Consider the following 24,003-nt stretch of genomic DNA (forward strand, 5'->3'; position numbering starts at 1 on the left):
TGTGATGCGGACAGAAGCAGGTTGAGCACGAGGTCAGACACACATACAGTAACGTGCATCCACAGTGCCTTCCGGGCAGGTAACCCTGCAGGAGCTGGCCTGAGAGGTCTGATTGGGGTGCTGACCAAAATGAGACGGTAGACGCCCCCGCTACCCTAACAGTAAATGGCGAGGACACAGCTTGCAATAACCACCACTTAAGTGCAGTCACACAGACGTACACAGAATCGGCTGCACGCACCAAAGTCCAAAGAAGTCAGAAGTTAGAATTACAGGTTTGCCCTCCTGATTGCAGACCCCTCGCAGCGCCCAGGCTCTGCTGGCACCGTGTAGGCACACACAGACTCATTACAGCCAGTTCAAGCCCAATCAGTGCAACTCTGGGTTTGGAAAAAGATCATAGCAGGTGTACCTGTGACTACAGAGCAGAATATTTACTTCAAATAAGGCTCTCTCCTCGCTGCCTCCCGACTTTGTGCCATGCAGAATACTAAGAGGCACACAGCAGCGCTTTCTTAAGAAGTTAGGCACGCAAAGGTTAAAATGGAAGTTTGTGAATTTCCACAGGAAGAGGAGCAGGTTGCGTCTCTAAATGCACAAATTACAACGCGCTGATATTTTTGCACCATGTCAAATATTGTTCTGAAAATATCACCGCAAACACAACAGAGTTCAAAAACAGAGGACAAAAGATGCTGAAATAAAGTACAAGTTATATAAAAATAGATTAGTAAATATTATAAGAACAAGTAAGAAAGAATATTACCACAAATTATTGGAGCAAAGTAGAAGTAACACACAAGAAACATGGAGGATATTAAATAGTATAATCAAAAAGGGCTCAAAAAATAAGAATTATCCAGATTATTTTAAAAAAGATAAAGATATTGTGCTTGATAAAACTAAAGACATTGCAAATGAATTTAATGATTTCTTTGTAAATGTTGGCTTTAATTTAGCAAAAGAAATTCCAGAGTCAAGAAATAATAACGACCTAAATAAACATATTACTCAGAATGTGTCCTCCATGTTTATTGGTGCTGTAACTCATAGAGAAATAATTAACATTGTGAAGACATTTAAAAATAAAAAGTCCACTGACTGTTTTGGTATTGACATGATATTAGTTAAAAGTATTATAGAATATATAGTGCAACCTTTCGCATACATTTGTAATCTGTCCTTTCAAACTGGTGTATTTCCCTCACAAATGAAAATAGCAAAAGTTATTCCAATCCATAAAAACGGAGAGAGAAGTCAGTTTACCAATTATAGGCCAATATCACTGCTCCCACAGTTCTCAAAAATTTTAGAAAAGTTATTTGTTAATAGACTTGATAAATATATTGAGAAGCATAATCTCCTAAGTGATAACCAATATGGCTTTAGAGTGAAAAGGTCCACTTCGATGGCAGTGATGGAACTTGTAGAAGGGATATCTAATGCTATAGATAATAAGGAATATACTGTTGGTGTTTTTATAGACTTAAAAAAGGCGTTTGATACGATTGATCATTCTATATTAATGAATAAACTAGAGAGATATGGCATAAGAGGGTTAGCATACAAGTGGATGAAAAGTTACCTGGATGACAGATATCAATATGTCGAATTCAATAATGTAAAATCTAAGCAGTTGAAGGTAACTTGTGGTGTTCCTCAGGGCTCTGTGCTGGGCCCTAAATTATTTATATTATACATAAATGACATATGTAGCATTTCCAAACTGTTAAAATGTGTATTGTTTGCTGATGATACCACTCTGTATTGCTCAGGTAAAAACCTGGAACAGCTTCTGACTACAGCGGAAAAGGAGTTAAATATATTAAAAAAACTGGTTTGATGTAAATAAGTTATCATTAAATATAAAGAAAACAAAATTGATTATTTTTGGCACTAGACAAATGAAAAATGTATCTAAAATCAGGGTTAATGGAATTGAAATTGAAAGAGTGTACGAAAATAAATTTCTTGGAGTGATAATTGATGATAAGCTGAGTTGGAAGTCTCATATAAACCATGTGAAAACAAAAATGTCAAAAACCATTGCTATTCTCTATAAAACAAAGCATGTCCTGAACAAAAAATCATTATACACACTCTATTGTACTCTGTTGCTTCCATATATGACTTACTGTCTGGAGATATGGGGTAATGCATATAAAACGAACACTCTTCCTATTTTCAAGTTGCAAAAAAGAGCTATAAGAATTATAAACCAATCAAACTATATAGAACCAACTAACATTTTGTTTATTAATCTGAATACCCTGAAATTTTATGATTTAGTTGAATATAAAATGGCACAGATAATGTATAAAGCACAAAATAACTTGCTTTGCCCCAGTACTCAGAAGCTGTTCAAAGTCAGAGAGAGTCAATATGACTTAAGGGGAACAGATTTCTTTAAAAAAAACAAGATAAGGACAAATATAAAGCAGAGATGTGTTTCTGTTAGAGGAGTTAACCTGTGGAATAGTTATGACAGTGATTTAAAAAGGTGTAGTTCATTTTCCTTGTTTAAAAATATGTTTAAAAATAGAGTATTAGAAAAATATATATATCAAGAATGAAAAGAGCAAAAAAAAACAAAAACAAAAAACAAAAAAACCTCTTGATTCTTTTGCTTTGATGTAGTTACTTACTAAGGTGAAAGTTTTTTGTTTTTTTGTTTTTTCTTGTTTGTTTGTTTGTTTGTTTTGTTTTTGCTTTGTTTGCCTTCTCTCACCCCAACCGGTCGCAGCAGATGGCCGCCCCTCCCTGAGCCTGGTTCTGCCGGAGGTTTCTTCCTGTTAAAAGGGAGTTTTTCCTTCCCACTGTCGCCAAAGTGCTTGCTCATAGGGGGTCATATGATTGTTGGGCTTTTCTCTGTATCTATGAAGCGCCTTGAGGCGACATTTGTTGTGATTTGGCGCTATATAAATGAAATTGAATTGAATTGAATTTTATTATTTGCTTTGAGCCCTGTGTACAGGAGCTGCATGCTAAAAGATCTTTTGTTAAAAGGGTTGGCGTAATAAGCAAATGCTTCAGCCAATACCTTTTGATTAGCCTTGTCTCATGCTTTCTTGCTTTGTGGTAAATCTTTGTTCTGTCTTCACTGAGATATTTGAATGCTAATCAATAAACATATCACTTGAACAGAGAGCATTGTGCTGCGCCGCCACAGCGAGCCAGTCTGCAACAAACGTATTGAGACTAACAGGATGGTACAACTGTGTTAATGTCAGGAAAATCCATTTGAATTATGTAAAGCAAACTATTTGGTGTGAGATCATAACGTATTCTGCTAGCATCATTATGCAGGGTGGGGGGGTTGGAATGGAGATGGCAAATAACGTGCTGAATCTGTCAGATCTCCATGTATTAAACATATCGTTTCCCTCCTTATGGCCCCTACTCTCGCATCCCGGCGCAAGTATCGATCTCGGTTGTCAATCTCCACTGCTGGAGGGTTACATGAGCACATAATGTGGCTGGAATGCTGAACACACACTTCCTACAAGTATACACGTACGATACACACAAATGAAGATACGGTTACACCGGAAAACTACACGATGATAAGAGGCTTCCAGAGCAGCGGCGGACATGACGGGGGGGGGGAGATCTCTTCTTTCATCTGATATCACAACAGATCCCAGTGAGTTGAAACCAGTGTTGTAGATGTAGAAGGCCGAAAAGATAGGAGAGGAACATGATGTAGCTGAACTTAATAGCAAAGCTGCTGTTCATTGAGTTGCTCTCGACCGCATCCACACTGACATCTCAGAAGTAAGTTCAAACTGTAAATGGGGAAAAAAATCAGGACCCACTCTGACGTCTGTGAGTGATCATCTTTGTTTGAAAGGAAGATATATACGAAATTTTAGAAATGCAATATTCACTTTCTTAACCCTTTAAGACCTACCATAGAACCAAGTCCGCCAGAGCTTATATTATATTTTTACCTGCTGTGGAGCCATTTTTGGGAGCATTTCAAGTTGCTATACATCAATACAACCATTATAGCCTAAATTTTAATAATATGTCTGCATTAAGTGCATAGTAATTACATAAATTGCAAAAAAGTGCAATAAACTACAAAAAAATTGAAAATCGTTTTTGTTTTTTAACATATATTTCTAGTTAGAGAAATTTAAGAGGCTTATCCCTCAAAACTGTAAATACAAAAAAGTTGCACAAAATAGTTTCCCACCACAGGAAATTTATTTTGAGTGTCTTCATAGTTTTATTTTTGAAATACACCAATTTTTATACACTGCAGGAAAAATGAAAATAAATATTATAGTACAAATTTGCACAAAAAAGCAGCATATGCATCAAAATAAACTATTTCCAGCAGTGCAATATGAGTCCTAAGCATCCCAGAAACGACACAGAAAGTCATAAAGTCAAACATAACTTTTAAAAACACCAGTATAGGCTCATGAGGCCCTGATGGTAAAAAAAAACTACATTTCCGCAAAATGACGTCACTTCCGGTTTCGGGCAGGTCATGGCGGACATGCGATAGTTTGCACTGATGGGCGTAGGAAGTGTTATGAACAGCTGATCGGATCAGCAAAGCGTGTTTCTGGAATATTATGTTTTTGTTGCTACAAGTGCTTTTTATGCAGCTTTTGCAAATCTTTATGTGGAAGGAAACTGTGACCGAGGACAAGCTGATGGCATAAGATGTAAGTACAACTCCTCCGGTTTCATATGCAAAAAAATTATTGCGCTAGCTTACGTGGTTGCTGTGCTACCGGGATTTAAAAATAGTTACGCAAAACGGAGCGTGCTGCTCTGACCGGTTTTAAAGGGTTAAACTCTAACTTCTTTTTACTGTAATGTCAGCGACTCAAAGAGGATCTATTTATGCAAAGGGGCTAAAATATATTTATTATTATTTTGCACTGAAGGGAGAAGTATTAGCCAGATTTTATTTTTTGATATTGAATGACGGCATCTGTCTTTCATTTCACACCAGACTGCAAAAAACAAAAAACAAAAACTATGACGACTCATTGTCTGAGAACAATGGACGATTGTAACATTTCCTAATTTTGTCTGCTAGTATTGCTTAGCTGGACCACACAAGTAGACTAATCAATAATCAATAGTCTCCACCTGTGACCTGCTCATACTGTAATAACTGTAATAACATTTGAAAGCCTGATTGTACTTTTATTATTACTTCTGCGACCGCCTTCAACACTTTACATTAGGAGCTACTGTACATCTTCTTTGTAACAAGAGTTTTCAACAGATCTTCATCACTTTGCTGGATTGTTAGGGTCAAAGTTTTTGTTGTTACTTTTTATCAAAAGTAAAATGTTCCAGAAATAAGACTGTAAGAACCTTCAGACCATAATAACATGAAAAGCTTTAAGTTATGTAAGTGCTGCTAAAGCGGAGCATAATTTCACTTTGAGAAAATGGCCTTTCAAGACATGTCATAAAATTCTATACATTCTTTTAGAAGGGAGCATTTAAGCTTTTACTCTTTATCACTGAAACCCGTGTTACATTCAGATTAATGAAATGCTATGTTTTTTCTAAGGCTCAGCCATACTAAAATAAAAAAGAACATCAACCTACAAATAATGTGATCCAGTGATTACCTTGAATTTCACGCACTTAGGCTGACTGCTGAGGTTTGCAGATAATTGCCATTTCATTTAGAAATGCAGACAGACGGCAAACTTGTTGCAATCAATCTGAGTCAGTCTGCACCAATGAGAGCAGCTTGTCTCTTTACAAGAGGGGACTTGACTCAACTGGTTGCAGGTGCTTGTATTCTGGGTATATATTCCTATATATTCCTATCCTATCAAAATCATCAACGACTGATTTAATAGTCGACACGTCGTTTGAAGCTTTGTAAGATGCCAAAAGACGCAGGAATAAGTAGTAGGATTTAAGAGTGTAATAACGGACTGAAACAGAAGATGGCAGCACTGCATGTACAAGGATGCCAGCTGCCGTTAAACCCCGAAGAAGAAGAAGAAGCTGTGTCCCAGAATTCATAGCGCAGCCCAGCTCAGTTTCCAACAATGGCGGCAGCTAGTTAGTTTTAATATTACTCTTATTATTCTTTCTGTGTCACAAAATAAACGTTTAACATGTTTTCAGGCGAGAATGTAGCTGTGTAAACCTCAAATATCTGCTCAGTTTATCAAGACACCACATATTTTCAAAAGCGCTGTTAGCCACTAGCTCGATAGCTAGCCGGGGGGCTAGGCTCACTAGAGCCGTGAGAACACCGGACTCCCGCAAATCGTTTTCAAACCCACCGCTGTCTTTCGCTACTCAGGTTAAACATGATATATAAGTCACTTAGATAACTTAAAAATGTTATTGTTTGGCTTTTTTTAGTATTTTATTTGTTCCTGAGTAAATCGGTTTGGCTGAGATTAAAGTTATAGTTTTTACACAGCTGAATAAACGTCAAGCAGACAGCTGATTATCAGAAGTGTGAGATGCTCGAGAATTTACTCCGGTGTCCTGTTATATTTTAGATAGCAAGGAGTTTATTAAACTTCACCGAAACAATCTGCAAATTTCATTAAAATTTAATAAACTATCATCTTGTCTTTATTTTTAGTTAGCACAGACCTTAAACACTTAAAGCTGTAAGCTAATGATAGTTATATAAGAGCAGATGCTGCTGGTGCAAGAAGCTGTACGTTTTACATCCAATGGATGATGATCTGATTAGTCGACTATCAAAATAATCGTTTGTGGCAGCCCTAGTACACACCTGTACACATATTAAATATGACTACATTCACACTGTTTTCTTGTTTTGTTTTGTTGTGTTTTTTTAAAGGGGAGTTATTACACGGCAGTTTTTTAAAACATAATTCAAACCAAAACTGTTCCAGAAGTTTCAAGCTAAATTGCATTTCCACAGTGGGTTTATTTACTACAAATGTTATCGGGGGAAAACAGGAGGGATACAATATATTACTGCGTTTCCTATTATTATTAAATCAAATGCTGGTGTTCACACAACACAGCCTACTTTATTTGACGTATCAGCTGCTATCACAGAACAATCTCCTCCGCTACGTTATCTATCCCCTGGCTTCTTCACAGTCAATAAACCCCGGGATAAGTGTCTGCACTCTAAAGCAACTTTCCATCTTTTTAAACCATATTTTCATTTCAGTGAGTTGAAAGCAAAGCTCATTACTCTTTTAACATGTTTCCAAGCAGAACAAATAGGAGCGGTTCTATTGTTTTGGGACTGTAGAGACTGGAGAAAAGAAACAGGTTAAATTTTAAATAGAAATTTCAATTACGATATGGCACTACTCAACATTTTAAAAATGAAAATCAGAAAATCCATGCCAATAACTGAACTTTTGAACCTCGAGCTTTTCAGCTGGAGTCATTTATGTATCCTTGAAATCCCTGCAAGAGCTCGCCCTCGCTGAGAATCCTCCCTAACAAAGCTGCACATCAGTGTGTATTTCTGGGTAAAGAGGTCAGGACTATTTGCTAATATAAATTGAACTATTCAGATAGACTTAACCTTGGGAGACTGAAATTTTGCTTTAGTTCACAGCAGCCCCCTCAACCATTTAATCCTCATACACAGAGATTTACATACCCCACTTGGATTCGAGCAGACACACATCAGTCCTGTTTCTCTGGGATAAACTGCGTAAAAAGTGAACAAAGGCACACGCACGCACGCACAGCCGCCACGTGCTGGGCTAACGTGTCCTGGGGATACAGAACATGCGAAGGATAGCAACACTGCTGAGCCCAAACAAAATCAGCCAGCCCATTAAATGAGCCGTGACTCAGGAATCGAGCGTAATTTCTCTTGATGGTGTCTCAACGTGTTTTAAAGTCATTTATATAACGACGGCGATGATTCACAGAGGAGGAGAGCAGAAATGGAGCAGAAAAAGAGCATATTGACTCTGTTGAGGATCCCAGGAATTATGTCTCCAAACGTACAAAGAGGCAGTTAGCAGAAGGTCAGCGTCATGATGTAAGCTCTGGAGGTCAGCGCTTGTGACACTGTAGCACCAACAAAGTGACAGAACACCCTCTTCCCTTCTTTTCAATTAGTTTTTACAGCACACAGCTGTAAAAATGCAATTCGAGCACACATCCCCGTGTTCCTAACCCCCAGCACCGACGCGCACGCTGCGTATTTCAAACCTTAAACTTTCTAAAAACACCTCCTGCAAAACGTGGACGCACAAACGCTGCTCCACATAACTGTGCACATGTGCTACGGTGAGAATTATCTGCTTATGGCAATGCATGTCACGTGACACCTTGAGGTGATAGCGGGAGGACAAATATATATACGGCACAGTCTGCCCCCCTCTGTGAGTTTCAAATACGAAAACAGAAAGAATAGAAAGGAGGAGAAAGTTCCTCCAATAAAAGACCGCAGAGTCAGCTGCAAAAACAAAAGATCTTTGTGCTGTTTCTCAAGGAGGCTCCACGCACGAGCTAGCAGAAGCCAGGTGGCTTTGCTCAAACCACCCAATCACAAAGGTAGAGATTAAGGAATCGCTAGAATCCTCCAGCATCCAGGGATGTCCTGTGTGATTAGAGAAGCTTTGATAGCAGCAGTGCTAGTGGAAATACAAAATCATCACTTTTTTTGTTATTCACACTGGGAGCTTTCATTTAAAGCAACCGGGAATACAACTTTAGCACAGGCTGCCCTAGTTGGAATTGCATCTGGCACTAGAAATCTGATATCTATGGATTTTCAGTCAGATGCTTAATGCTGAAACATGCTAAATTGCTGAAAATGTAAAATAAATAAATAAAAAGGGGAAAAACGTGAGATGAGGAGTCCATTAGTTTAGCAAGGTAGAACACCAAAATACCTCAGCTGAGGAGGTTATTTTTACACGAGTGCAGGGGTGTGTAATTGCAATGCCAATCTTCTGGATTTAGCAGGAACTTAATTCTCACTCTTGGAACTTTAAACGAAGCATTTTGTGTAACTGTGACAGAACAGTGCAGATGCAAAACCTGAGCTCCCGTTGTTGGCATAAAAAATTGCTTTAAGGTATCCACGGCCACTTTGTAAGAACAGTAATTATCTATTCCGTCACATAAATCTGTCTGCAGTGTTTTACTGTGCGCCGGCTGGCATAAACTTAAGGATAAAGATCAGATAACTATCAGGCACTAACTATAAAAATGATTTAGAAGGGCGAGTCACCTGCACTTTGCTCGGATATATAACTCCAACTTTACCCAAACGAGCTTTAAGGTCACTTATTAGCCCATTAATGCTCAGCGTTTGATGCTTCTCAAGGTTACTCATACAGCTTTGATTACGTACCTTCCTAATTATGAGCCGTGGTGTCGAACTGCATCGTGACCTCTGACCTGTTACGCAGTATCCTCATAACGGACCAGCTGTGCTTTTTGATTTCTTCCTTTTCTTATTGTTTAATGAGCACGGCCACATGTAATGGATGTCATCGTCTCGCATCCTTCTCAGAGCCTAAGATGCACCAATCAATGCAAGTCTGACAAGCAGCATTACCACCAACATGCATCACATTACTAACAGCGGGCAGCTAATAATATACAGGCGATAAAGCATTGATCTTCTGCCAGGAATATAGAATTAAAAGTGAGTGTGCATACAAACGTACACCATTGCTGTGGGCATGAACACACCCCTATTTAGTTTCATTAAATATGTCCATAAGTTATGACTCAAGCCCTTTTCAGACAGGGACTATATAACACTGCTGGCACCATCAATCTGTAAGAGTCACAGCGTTCTGTCATTTAGACTTGGGTCACTTTTACATTACTGCTGCTCATAGCTTTGTGCAAATAACACTAACAGATAGAAATACAGCATCTACACAGTGCAGTGTTTTCCACATGCAGACCTATTTTGGGCAAGCTGCCCAGATATTAACCTTTCCCAATTATGTGTAGGGGACTGAAAGAATGACAATCTTCTTGCTCTTATTTTGAAATTTCCTTGCCAGGTTGCAGTTTTAGCAGAGCTCATTATCTTTCAGCTCTACCACAGAGAGTCTTATTCTGTGTGTGGACATACTGTACTTGCACTTTCCTGGACTGCAGCTGGCATCTGCAGACCTGCTCGAGGGATTTACTGCAGCCTAGAAACCCATACAAACGAGAACCTGCAGCAGGTGAACTGACTCATGCGTGCTACGCTAAGCTCAGGCAGCTATGATCCAAGACAGCGGAGCTCAAAATAATCAAAATCAATACCGGATGCGTTTGATCTTCATCTAATTCAAAATGACCTTATTTTTTCTTAAAACAGTTCATTTCTTAGTGTAAACAATCCCACCACTTTCAGAACGGGGTTTGAAGTCATTGCTGCAGATTGGCGACTGCCGGGGCTGGGATAGGCTCAAGCCCAACCATGACCCTAAATTTGATAAGCGGGAGGAAATGATGGATGGATGGGTTTGTAATCTAAAAGTAATTACAGAGGGGGAAACGCATATATAATATTCTTTAATCACACGCATACATCCAGCTGTGCACATATAAGAATATGGACTTGTAGCACTGCATCCATAAGCAGAATGTAAACCTGTGGGTCATGATGCAGCAAGTTTCATGTGCTCTGTGCAAAAAATGTGAGCAAACATCAAACAACACAATATATTTTGAAAGTTGTACAGGGTGGGCCATTTATATGGATACACCGTAATAACGTGGGAATGGTTGGCTTCACGAAACTTAACAAGCAGTTTGCTGACTGTAGCATGGGAGATGGGTGGTCTCGTAGGGCAGCGGTCTCCAACCTTTTTTGCGCCACGGACCGGTTTATGCCCGACAATATTTTCACGGACCGGCCTTTAAGGTGTCGCGGATAAATACAACAAAATAAAACTAGTACCGGTGCCGAAAAAAAGAAGATTTATTCATAACACACGTGAAAAGACCCAGGAAAACCGAGTAAACGATAAAAACGATAACAAAATAACGCTGAAAACCGATAAAAACCCTGAAAACTATACATTTCACACCTGAGCCTCAACTCTCGCGGCCCGGTACCAAACGAGTCACGGACCGGTACTGGTCCGAGGCCTGGGGGTTGGAGACCACTGTCGTAGGGTGTCTTGCATTGAAATCTGCTGCAACGACCCGGTTACTGCGTTCACCAGATATCAACACAATTTCGATCCGCTCCTCACGTGTTAACCTCTTCGACATGTCAATGGCTGTGAACAAAGAGAAACTTGTAAATAACTCATGAAAGAATAAAGTTACGTTGACACCAAGCACACCATTGTTTTTCTTGTGACATTACCAATAAGTTTGATGTGTCACATGACCCTCTTCCTATTGAAAGAACAAAAGTTGTATCCAAGATGGCCGACTTTTAAATGGCCACCATAGTCACGACCAATCTAGAGGAGTTTGCCCCCTCACATATACTAATGTGCCACAACCAGGACGTTAATATCACCAACCATTCCCATGTTATTACGGTGTATCCATATAAATGACCCACCCTGTACTTTAGAAGGATTTCAATCTGTAAGACAAAGACAGAAAACTACACAGATGAAATATGGCAGTCGAGCTCTTTGTGCTTCTCCTTCATGCAACGTCACCCAGCGTGTGTTTTGCACATGCATGTCGAACAGTTTGCAAATGTGCAAATTCTTGATGCTGCACGTAGAGAATAAAGCACGTTTATTACATGCGACTGCTTTCTTTAAATAAAGGAGCGCTGTGTTATAGAGCTTCAGGGTCAAAACAGTGATGCACTGGAGACAAGTGCAGTTGTATTTTATACGGGCCTATCCATTAATGTGACTGAATGCATTCAGACTAGAGCTGTGGTGAAAGTGACATATAAACGTTGCTGGATCAGACCCAGTAACATCAGTTTGTTCATGAAGCTGAGACGTTTAGACGCAGTCAGGAAAAAAAAAACAAGTGTTTGTCTTAAACAGGTGTGAAACTGTGCCATGTGATAATTGGCTACTGTATAGTGAGCGCTATAATAAACTGTGATTCAACAGCTGGGAAAAAGCAATATCATCTCCCCATCAATTATTCCTTCTCAGATTTAGAGTGTGCAGGAGGATAGAGATAGGAGTGTCAAAAAGCAAGCAGAAAAGCTAGAGGGTTTACATCTCTGCAAACGCAAAAAAAAACAAAAACAGTCTCCGGGGAAGACTAATCACTTTCATTTTGCATCTCTGAAGAATTAGCCCAAGTTAAACAGACCCACACCACCACGGAGGCAGCAGAAAGCAATGCTAGCTGCAGATATGATAATGGATGTCTTTCCCCTTGAGGTTGTTAAATAATTATCTTGTCGTAGGTTTAAGAGCACATGTTTGAAGTAGGACGATCCATCACTCCGGTCTTAAGCAGTTAAAAACTAAACGAGTACGTGCGTATCGCTCTTTTTAAATATGCACATTGTGGGACAGAACGTGTGAATGAACATGCTACATTTATTATTCACAGGCGCGTCAACAAGTTTGAAAGTGGCGTAAGCATGCGTCTCTGTAAGGGATTAGAAGGATGCTACTTGACGCGTCATTAGGACAATATGCAGCTGATCACTTTCAAAATGTCTAAATCAATATTTCATCTAAAAGGGATATTACTCGTATTCGTCTGCAAATCCGTAAGCTGTCAAGACTTTGAGCGCTGACAAAACTGAGCCTTCCGAGTGTCTGCCTGTCACTGTAATCTCTAATAACAGAGCCCAAAAGAAAAAGCCATGTTTCCAATTTGTGCTCTGAGAAAAATCTTCCCTTCCACCCTCTTCTTCATTTTCCGTCTCCTCTGCCCTTTCCGGGGTTTTTTCCACCCTCTCGCTGGGCTTTACTCGAACAAATCATTAGTAACACACACTGCTGTTTTTCTCTGTGTGAGCCAGGCTAATTCTGAAACACTCATTATACCTTCTCTCTCTGCCTGCCTTTCTTCTGCCTCACACAGACCTTCTTCCTCCTCAGGCCCTGACCTTCCTCCACGCCAGGCTGTGAGATAGATCACTGTAAAAGCCGCCTCTCTGAGGGGTCGTCTGTGGTGAAGGACCTGCTTGGCAAGGGTCGAACCAGGGCCACAGAGCGATCTCCGTCTAGGGACTAGCACTCAGAGTCTGATAAGACTGCCAAGAACCTGCTGACACTTTCAGCTTGGACACACTCATATGTTCCTACTTTCCATGTCCCCCCCCATGTGAGTTCTCCCTCTTTGTTTGATATAGACCCTTTATGTGTTTTCCAATCTCTTTTTCACTGGGTGTCAGAACAGAGCAGCGGATGCTAGGAGCCCACTGCAGTGCATGGCAGGCGGAGAAAAAGAAAGAGGGAGGGAAGCAGATGCTTGTGACAGTGTGGGGGCGGTAATGAGGGTCCCTACGACGGGCAGACAATCAGTAAGGGCCGTGTACACAGCCCACTCGCGCACACACATGTAGAACAGCGAGGGAGTAATGGGCTGGCAAAAGCCTGGGGCCGGTCTCACTGACACATACGCAGTCACCACACACTACATGGTGAATAATAAAGAGGGAAACCACCACCATCACTGTCAGCCGCTCGCTGAGCAGAATAAAAGCAGCCCAAAGTGCATTACCTGCACCATTTTTGTCAAATAATTATTTAGAACAAACAAACACCCCGGCCCGGCCGAGGTGAGTCAGCTCAGTGTGGAGCAACGGTAAACGGAAGAGAGGGGAGGAGGGAGGACTTTCTGGCTCCCTCAGCCGTTCTGCCTCATGCCAGGACGGCACATATGACATCCCGGCGTCCTCCCCGAGCCTGCCTCTAATACGCACGCAAGGCCTTTCAAAAGCATTACCCGGGCGATGGGAGACGCTTTTATCCTGGCAGACGTTTCAGCGAGAAGGAGGTTCGATTCACCGAAGCAAAGGCGGAGAGGAGGGAAAACAAACGGTGCTTGCAGAGCGCGGGGTTCACGTTGCCGCAGAGACATTTCCAGAAGTGGGGCAGAGGAGAAGGCTGCGTGTTGAAGTGAACGAGGTTTGAAAATAGCCCGAGACGGAACGAAGACGGCACAGCTGCTAAAGCGAGCATGCACAGAGCGTGGAAATGCAAAACACCTAAACCCGAAGACGCGCGTGCCGGTCGGCTTAACCGTCGCAATGCAACCCTCGAGTCCGAGCCAGCAGCACGCCGGACGGCTGCAGCCGAGAAAGATTGATTACAATCAATTATGTCACCACAGGAAGTATTTGTTTGGCCGTTAAAGGCCAACTGATCAATGCGGCGAGCTAGATTTGGTTAAGATAGCTGTCAAGCAGAGAAAAGCGAGCGAGCGGTTAATCAAAATGATATCTGCAAAGGACCTCGGCAGCGTAATGTTGTGTCTGACGCGATGATTACTCTGCACTGCATCGTTGTGACCTTTGCAAATTGCTCGTTATATTGAAGCAGTGCTTTTTAGCAGAAAAGATTAACATTTCAAATTTGAACCCAGAGAGTACGTTTTCCGTCTGCGAGGTCCAGCTGGTATAAACATGCCAACTAACAGAGCAGCGCGCCTCTTTCTGCTTTGTAAAAACAGCGATAAACTTATGATGACCCCCACAGCCCCCTCTTTTTTCTTACTTCTTAAAAAGTTACCAAGACACTAATCATGGCTGAAAGAGCACACTGGCACCGCACTACCACCTAAAGTGGGTACATGTGTGTGTTGCAGGGCCTTTAACCTGCTTGCACACTAACTCATGGCGACTTGTGTCACAGTGGGGACCTGGACTGCTTCTTTTCAAGGTTTCAAGGTGAAGATTAGAGATTGGTTTAGGGTTGAGCTTTAGGGTTAGGTGTTGAGTTATTATGGTTAACGTAAGGAAAGGGGCTCAAGTAATGCATAATGTCAATGAGTAAGCCCACTTAGCAATGCAAGGTCTGTGTGTGTGCACATGTGTGTGTCTCAGCTCATAACTTGTATTTGTCATCTCGAGACTGACAGCCGTCACTCTGGGTTACTCTTAGCCACAGTGATGTATTTGACCCTGGTGTTTATCCTAGCCTCTCGCTCAAAGATGTGAAACCAGAGTGACACAGTTACAGACAAATACAGTACACACACACGCACACACACACATTCAATAATACACATTTTCCTGTCCCCCCTGCTTGACGCCTGGGAGACAATTTGAAACGGTTGGTCCGTGGACGATCAGCTCTCTGCTGTAATTGGGTCCCTTGTCACCCAGCAAATTCATGTCAGCATTGGTCACATGGGATACTAATCTAAATGGCATCAGTGTCCTATTTGTGTGTGTGTGTGTGTGTGTGTGTGTGTGTGTGTGTGTGTGTGTGTGTGTGTGTGTGTGTGTGTGTGTGTGTGTGTGTGTGTGTGTGTGTGTGTGAGAAGAAGACCCATGGAAAGCAAGAAAGGTGCAGTAACTTTGAGGAGCAGAGAGAGAGGGTGCTTTCATATTATGTGCAGGGTTGTCACTGGGCTGTACTGTAGCAGGGCCCTGCTGTGAATATGACAACTGCACGCACAATGTGGTTTACTTATTTTCCATTAGTCCCTAAAAGGTAAAATACGGGCAAAGCTATGGCTGATCATTTTACTGCTGCTTATTTTGTTCATCTTCTCTCTAAAAGTTCAACTCAATCATTTATTGTGTGATTTAGAAAACACCGCCAGAACAGAAACTGGGCAACATTACAAGAGTTAGCCATTTTCAACTAAAGTCTAAACATATATGAGCGCTAATTTTTTAACTAGCTTATTTTTGTTGTCTGCAAACTGTCAGTGAATTCTAGTAACTCATACTCAATGTATTTCCAGTCCAAAGACAAACCTCAGGTGAATGTGGTCACATGCATGTTTGGAACCGCCGACATTCACCTGAATCCACATTTCCTTTGCTGTAGAGCAGCAGCCATACCTGAACAAGGTACATGAATTTAGATAATAAAGAATAAAAGGACAAGGACTTAGCATAGTACGTAAGAGTGCTGTTATATGAAATTAATCAACAACCCTTGAGCAAATCAGGATTACTTATTCATCCAGGCCATTGTATAATGAATATAAATGATGACCTTTAGAGAGGAAGCTTTTTCCATGTCATGATTCGTAAAGCAGGCTGAAGATGAGCCACTTTAGTGGAAATATATGAAAATGTAAAAAGGTAATGTTTCATTACAGGAAAGATAACAGAAAAAGGAAAGTTTCACCTCCTGCTCATTTTTTTCCTCCATACCAAAAACCAGTCTAGGATGACGGGGTTTCACACACCTAGACCCCTTCCTTTGACCATCTAACTCACACTCAACCCGACCCCAAAACACTGACCCTTCTATTAAAATGGAAATGCTCAGGGTTGTATGTGGGCAAGTCTTTCAAACGCTACCACAAAAACATCCCTTCAGATAAAGTCACCTGGCCTCCAAATTCCCTCGTCTAATTCCCAAATCTACCCGATCTAAATATACATCTACACGGTGCACGGGATCCACAATCCACAGATGCCCAGAAGAACCACAGCCTTGTGTCTATCCTCCAAGGTGTCGACGGGGCTGCTGGCAGAAAGGGAACCTACATAGTTTAATATTGTGGCACCTCAGTGTAAAATCTACAGTGAAAAGTCTGTGAGTGCCATTTTTAGGGGTTTAAGTGAGGAACTGGGAAGCTGCTGACACAGTAATTGCTGACATCTAGCAATGAGGCTGAGGAAAAGAGGAATTTAAAAAAAAAAGAGGTGTGAAGTAAAGTGGCAGTAACCGACAGCATAGGCAAGGACGAGAACTTGAGCTGAGAGCTTGATAATTATGAGGTGAACATGAAGCACTAAGCATGTGGTATTCCTCAACTTTAAACTGCTAAAGCAGTGTTTGGTCAGATGTCGGTTATAGAACATGAGTCATCCCCAGTGTGCGTGTGTGAGATTCAGATACCAAGAAGGAATATCCTAGGGCTGCACGATTTTGCATAAAATGAGAATCACGATTTTTCGGCTTAGAATTGAGATCACGATTCTCTCACGATTTTCTTTTCCAGTATAAATATTTATTGCTCTTATTAACTGCACATCAACTTCGTAACAGTTGAGACTGAACATAGAAACAATAAATAAACATAAAAACAACAAATGTCTCACGTTTTGTCGTTGCTGCAAAATGTTGCACTGCTTGAAACTCCGTCTCTATACACTGCGTGTATAGAGCAGGTAGTGCAACAATAGAAAAATTGTTGCGGGACGGCACTGTGTAGCGTTTGTCTAGGGTGTTGATCATTTTCCTAAATCCCTCGTTTTGCACAGTGTTGATGGAGCCATATCTTTGGTCAGGTGATAAGTAACAGCCTCCGTAATTTCTTTGTGCCTGCGGGAGTTCGACGGGTATAGGGAAGCGCTGTATAAGGTTCCCGTTATTGATGTTTGGGTGGTTGACCGGGACGGATTTTCTCCTGTCACTTTCTCGTCATCCCTGACGTGCTCTCCGCAGTGTTGCCAACTCCTCAGTAAGGAAAATCGCTATTGGTTGTCCTAAAAGTCGCTAAATGGCGTCATCGCCTAATTTGCATAATTGGTCATGCTAATGTAATTGTAACCTACGCTGCTGGAGAGAGAAATAACATCGTGGACGAGACAAAGTGAGTAAAAAACGTCCTAAATGCATTTAGAATTTATTTAGAACTACAAATTAAATTTATTTTAGCAATTATTGTTTTTTAATGTCACAATTCCAACCCTGCTCCTTTACCCGGGCTTGGACCGGCAAAAGTGACCCGAAATAGGCACTCTGGTGGAGTTACTTTGTGTGTGTGTTTATAAGTAGTTTTAAACCTGATCCACAAAACAGCATAAGAGTAAAAGAGTAAAAGAAGAACTGACTGCGTTACAGCACCCGCTGCTTGTTGAGAGTAAAAGCGATATGCGCTTTCACGTCTTTTTTTAGCGACTTTGTTTAGAAAAAAAGTCACTAGGGGGTCTGAAAACTCGCTAAATATAGCGACAAAGTCGCTAAGTTGGCAACACTGGCTCTCCGTTGTTTTTTCCCTGCTAATTTTAGCGTCACACGGCACAGCTTCTGTATCACGTGGTATAAAGCTCCGCCCTTGTCATTTGTTGAGCGGGAAGAGTGAGCGCTTGTTTTCATGCAGATTACGTCCCGGATCAAAATGCGGTACAATCGTCGTCATCTTTTCTTTTCTTTTCTTTTCTTTTTTTTTTTTTAAATCGTTGTCATTTGGAAATGAGATCGCACATAAGTATGAATCGAGATCGCGATTTTCTAACGATTAATCGTGCAGCTCTAGAATATCCTCAATAAACTGAGTACCAGAAAGGAGTGCTAGAAATTCATATGATGAACACAACATAACATCGAACAGGTGAATGAACCGTCTCAATCTGCTTGATCTTATTTTTTGGAAAGGGCAAAGAGAAAGCATGCTGAAATACGAATCACCACAGTACAGTAATCCCATATCCTCTTTATTAATAATAAAAGAGGACTGTGTGGGTGTTCGACAACAAACCTGGGTCTTTTAAGGATTGGCTGCAAAACAATAAATAGATCTGAGTAGAAGTCATCACACTGCAGCCCCAGGGTCACAGCAAATTTGAAAAGTTACACTCAAAGCAAAACTAACAGATGCTGATGCTGTTCGCGTGGGTGAGGACAACATAGGATGTCCTTTAGCCTTCTAATGCTTCCTATGTATAAGCCCACTACATTATGTATGTTTACAAAAATAGTGAAAGCAAAGGGAAACCAAGAAAGTGGCGTTTGTATGCTGCAAAACCCTGATTTTAATACCAAGATAAGATTAGATGGCTAACTTGCTCTATTTCGAGGTAGGCCAGCTGAGAAATGAAGGATCTTTAATGTGCATTTTCAAGGCAATATGATGAGACCTCAGGACCAAACATTATGTCTCAGTCACACTAGTGAAAATAGGACCTAGCAGCCTCTTTGTGATTGAAGGAGACAGAAAAATTAATGGCCCAAAGGTCTGAGTGACGAATTTCAATTTGCACAGGTTGCCTGGTGGGAGGCGACCTGCCACCGAACAGTTGTGGTCTGACTCAGGCTGACTGCAGTCACTCTCAAACAAACTGATGAAGGTCTGTAAAGAGTTCTAATCTAATCTGTAAACATGTTGCAACCAATCAGAGTCAGTCTGTGCAACTTATCTGTGACGTGTCTCGTGACGCTAAACGCTCACAAACTAACAGCAGACAGACTTTGTCTAATTGCTACTTTACTGCTGTTGTGAAACATCAACTGCAACTGACTCACTCAGGGTCACAGACATGCTCTGCATCTTTAACGCAAACCTGTTGCTACAGTTCATTACACATCCATTATTACATGGTTGCAATCATTTTTGTGCGTGCTGCAGTGTGAAACACTGTTTTCCCTCCTGTGATTAGCATAAAGGAGGCCATTTGCTAAAATGCAAAGAAATGCTTTGACAGTTTATATATTTATTTTCTTATTGAACACATTTAGATCACAGTCTTTGTTGCTTCAGGGTCGTTAGACTGAGGTAAGTGCATCCTGTACATCCAGCTCTTCTGTGCGTTGAACTCTTGCACACTCTGGAGAGGTTACTGTCAGATCTTTGAAAATAAAAATGTCAGAGGTAATTGGCTTTTAAAATGCCTACTGTACCTGATGAAAGCCATCGGTTTCGTCAGATGGAAACTAAACGCCCTGGCCTTCTTCTCAAAGAACTGTGTTCGCCATATGAGACGCACAGCGGGGTTCTTTTGTTGAGAGCTGTTAAATGGTTAAAATTAATGGCTGTAAGCAATCAGCCAGCGCAATTTAGCCAATTCTTTCTTGTTTTAGCTTGAAGGACCAAACTGCTTCCTCCCACAATGATGCAATAACTAAGTGACCTCTCTATGGCAACTGAACTGACTGAATGACACAACTGCCCTCTGGTTAAAATCGCTGCTTTCTAATTCCAAAACCAGGTGCTAAGAATTATTTGAAAGGGAGAAGACCTTGTAAAGCCTGTGTGCAAAGGTGTCTATCCAAGCCTGGTTTAAATCCAGTGTGACATACAGATCGACTCTGATTTGAGAAGAACACAAATTAAAACATATATCCAGTTCTCCTGGTTTCTGATTAAGTAAAGTCCATGAAGTGCTTGGAGTGGAGAGACTGTGACACTGTGACGACACTGCTGAGAAAAAGGGGCGAGAACGAGAACAACAGAATCAGACTAATTCACCTTACTTGTTGATCCACAATCTGCTAAACTGGTGTTGTGAAACCTCAGTAGCAGGGAGGAAGGAGGGCTATTGCAGACACTCGCTGCTGCAATCGAGCACAGAGTGGGGATGCTGTCGGCCAGTGACAAATAACTTGAATTTGTGTGGCCTTTCCAAACCATCCGCCACACTGCACAAGCATTTGTTGAGTGTAGCGAGGAAAGAAAGTGATGAGAAGCTTCCTATTGATCCTTCCCACTGTTAGGTAAACAAACAACTTCATCCGCAACCCCTTACGACCGCGTACGTAAACTAAAGCTCACTGGGTATTTGGACAAAAACAGGACACATGGAAAAAGAAAATTTAGGAAGCCTGCCCAAAAACAGACAAATGTAGCAATGAGAGAAAAAGCAATCACGCTACCATCTGCAGTCCAGCCAAACACACTTAAGAGCTTGAATAGTCATGGGAGTCAAATTAATGCCTTAATAGCCATAACAGCTGCAAAAGCAGTGAATAGAGGCTGTAAAATGTTGGTAAAGTAACAATCTGAATGATTAGTATTCATTAGGAGTTCATTAAGTGAAATTTTAAGCATTATTATAGCAGCTAAGAAATATTTGCTATGCAAAATTAGAGTGCAGTAACAACATCTTTAGCAGAGAATTAAGACAGTGTGTGTTTGCTCCATGTTGTAGCAGCAAGTCGAGGCGCTCGTGCATATTAGTGCACGTGAATCCAATTCTTTGATGACCTTTTTATGCACTGATTTCACTGACGTGCTATATTGCTGTTTTGATACTTGGTGAAAAAGCGAGCAGAGGAGAGCAGCAAGACAGCAGCAGCACACATGTCTATTTGTATATGTGTGATAAGACCCCATTAAAATTATGCAAAACCTCACGTTGTGTGTGTTTGCTCCATGCTTTAGTCGAAGGTTTGAGCAGTCTGTATTAGTGTGCATAAATCCATTCCTGTGACTACAAGCAAGATGGCAGAGTGTAGTCCTGTGCATTAAGCTAGTTGGCCGTTTATACGCACTCATTTAACTGAAGCTCTTTACTGCTGTTTTGCTGCTTGGTGAACAGCAGCGAAACATCCACATTTATCTTAGTGTTGTATATTTTGTTTATATATTTCATATGTGTGTGTTTGTGTATGTGTGCATGTGACAATGTGATGCAAATCTGAAATTAATACTCAAACTACAACAAAGCAAACATGCACCTTACACACCTGCAAAAGAAAAAATCTTCCCGATCTAAACCCTTCAGTTCAGGCTATGTTTTCAAGGTATTGATTGGGTGATTTGTATGTGTTGCAGCTGAAATGTGTCTAAGAACGTGTGTTGATGGATGTGTCTGTGGCTGGGCTCAGCCTGTGAGGCCTACAGGGTGGATGCTGGGAACGCTCTGACAGCCTCAAGGTTACCCGCCGTGCACCAAAACAGATGGATGCCCCTCATCGTAACTGTCTCTAATGTGCTCAACTCAATCATTCCCTCCCTCTCCCGTTCCATGCAACATCTCCCTCATTCACTCATGGAAGCAGCTCGCAGAAAGCCCGAGCTGCACTGTGCAACCACAGCCAGCAGTCGAAATCGGAATTTTATTTGCCACGCTGGGAGAAATTCAACATCTTATCCTGGGCGCAGTAACCGAGATGTAACGTTACCATGCTATATGCTTGGCCTTTTTAGCGTGTACTAGCTTACTCTTCTTTCGGACTACAATTCTGTGCATTATGTAGTTTAGAAAAAGCATGAAAGCCGGCGAAAACAACTCAACCTCACCCCAAACCTCAGTCACACAACACTGACATACTCTCATATATTTGGCTAGTTAAGCATTTTCTAGTTCTTGTCCAGGGCTGACATCAACGTTCCATCCACAGCACCAGTGAGCCATCTCTTTACTAGCTAGTAATTATATATAATTATATATAATTATATATAATTATATATATCTGGGACTCTCCACCATTTGACCTTAGAACTGAAGAAGCTTCTCGGATGAGAGGTGAAACGTCTTCAAGTAACTTAAAGAAGTCCAGACGCTTTTCTTTGCAAGCTCCTTTGACTACGATGACCTGGATGACTGAGAACCTTCACAGACATAGCTAGTAATTAATTTTGAAAACATTAAAGGCTGCTTTTTGCTTTTTTTGATACAAGACTCGTTTTTAAATTCAGATTTTTTTTTGCTCAGATCTGATTTTTATCAATAATAAGCTGCCATGCAGGAGAAGCAAACAAATATTTTTCTCAGCATTTTCAAGGCTTTCTTCTGTATAGAGGGATATATAAGCGGAAGCTACGAAGCTACAAGTGGCAGCACTGTAGTGTGAATTAAACTATTATTCATTAATTTAATGAATTAATTACATTTATTCCAGAACGTCGGGTGCTACTTTTAATTACATCTGCCATTGCCACTCCGCAAGATTCTCTCAAGAAGAGAGGAAGTGATGGAAAAGTCACATTCTGACACTATCTCTACTTTTAAGATTAGGCTTAAAACTTTCCTTTTTGCTAAAGCATATAGTTAGGGCTGGACCAGGTGACCCTGAATCCTCCCTTAGTTATGCTGCAATAGGTGTAGACTGCTGGGGGATTCCCATGATGCATTGAGTTTTTCCTTTCCAGTCACCTTTCTCACTCACTATGTGTTAACAGACCTCTCTGTATTGAATCATATCTGTTATTAACCTCTGTCTCTCTTCCACAGCATGTCTTTATCCTGTCTTCCTTCTCTCACCCCAACCAATCACAGCAGATGGCCCCGCCCCTCCCTGAGCCTGGTTCTTCTGGAGGTTTCTTCCTGTTAAAAGGGAGTTTTTCCTTCCCACTGTCGCCAAAGTGCTGCTCATAGGGGGTCATATGATTGTTGGGTTTTTTCTGTATCTATGAAGCGCCTTGAGGCGACTTTTGTTGTGATTTGGCGCTATATAAATAAAATTGAATTGAATTGAATTGACTTGAATGTTGAGACTGTAGCATAGCTGTATTGGATTTCTGAGATCATATGGAAGTGGCTGGAATGCCAATTAAAAAGATGATGTTTGTGTGGAATAAAAGCAGATGTAAATCACAGTTTTGCTGCAGTCTGGGTGGGATGCAGTGTGTGATAGACATACAGACGCTTGGTTGGTTACATACTTTGCTGATGTGGCAAAAAAAGTGACATTGACTTCTAGCAGTATAAACAATGTAAAAAGTAAAAAAAAAAAAGAAAAAAGATGCCAAGTCCCCAACTAACTTCCACAGGGCACCTTTAATGAGACCCAAGTTATGTAGCCGGCCAAACAACGAGCTGAAGCAGCTAAATGGCACAGCTGAGCTAAGGGAAAGTGCACCATCAGGTGAAACTTTGTAGGCTTGTCATCACAAGCGTCACCTTTCACTTGACATTTGGAAGCTCTTTATGATAATTCTGCAAACAAAAAACAAACAAGTAATGTTTCAGAACCACAGCAACACTTTGTAAATGCATGAATATGGAAAAGTTCATATTTCTTCAACACATCCATTCACTGACACTCATGAGGATGAACATCTCCCACTGTTCTCCTCCATCTTTTTATCCATTCTCTTTCTTCTGCCCCCGGGCGTTTAGGCTCCACGCCGTTGCATATATCCAATTATACCGCGGCTCTGAGCACGACGGTGACACATCGATTGACACGAGTGACATCCGGTCTTATCACAGTGACACGATGCAGTGCTGGAGCAAGCATCATTAGCCTGATCAGCCAATAGCGGGGCAGCTCGTTAGACCTCCTCGGGGGCTGGACATGCAGTTCTGGTTCTAATACAGATGTTATAGGTCAAAGAAGCCGAGTGACA

At 41.1% G+C, this 24,003-nt stretch overlaps 1 protein-coding gene and 3 long non-coding RNA genes across 4 annotated transcripts in view; 2 read left to right on the forward strand and 2 right to left on the reverse strand.

Moving 5' to 3' along the window:
• Positions 1-24,003, reverse strand: part of nrxn3b (neurexin 3b) — a 358,949-nt gene that overhangs the window by 182,820 nt on the left and 152,126 nt on the right.
• LOC146501287 (uncharacterized) overlaps positions 1-24,003 on the forward strand; it is a 157,185-nt gene that overhangs the window by 6,900 nt on the left and 126,282 nt on the right. The window lies entirely within an intron of this gene.
• Positions 290-9,758, reverse strand: LOC146501288 (uncharacterized). The gene is made up of 2 exons (XR_014869193.1): positions 4,813-9,758; positions 290-3,897 (listed from the first exon to the last, which is right to left on the reverse strand). It is a non-coding gene; the product is annotated as an uncharacterized LOC146501288 (long non-coding RNA).
• Positions 15,178-18,910, forward strand: LOC146501289 (uncharacterized). The gene is made up of 2 exons (XR_014869196.1): positions 15,178-15,280; positions 15,349-18,910. It is a non-coding gene; the product is annotated as an uncharacterized LOC146501289 (long non-coding RNA).

Source organism: Neolamprologus multifasciatus, chromosome 15, assembly GCF_963576455.1.
Source record: "Neolamprologus multifasciatus chromosome 15, fNeoMul1.2, whole genome shotgun sequence".
Taxonomy (NCBI): domain Eukaryota; kingdom Metazoa; phylum Chordata; class Actinopteri; order Cichliformes; family Cichlidae; genus Neolamprologus; species Neolamprologus multifasciatus.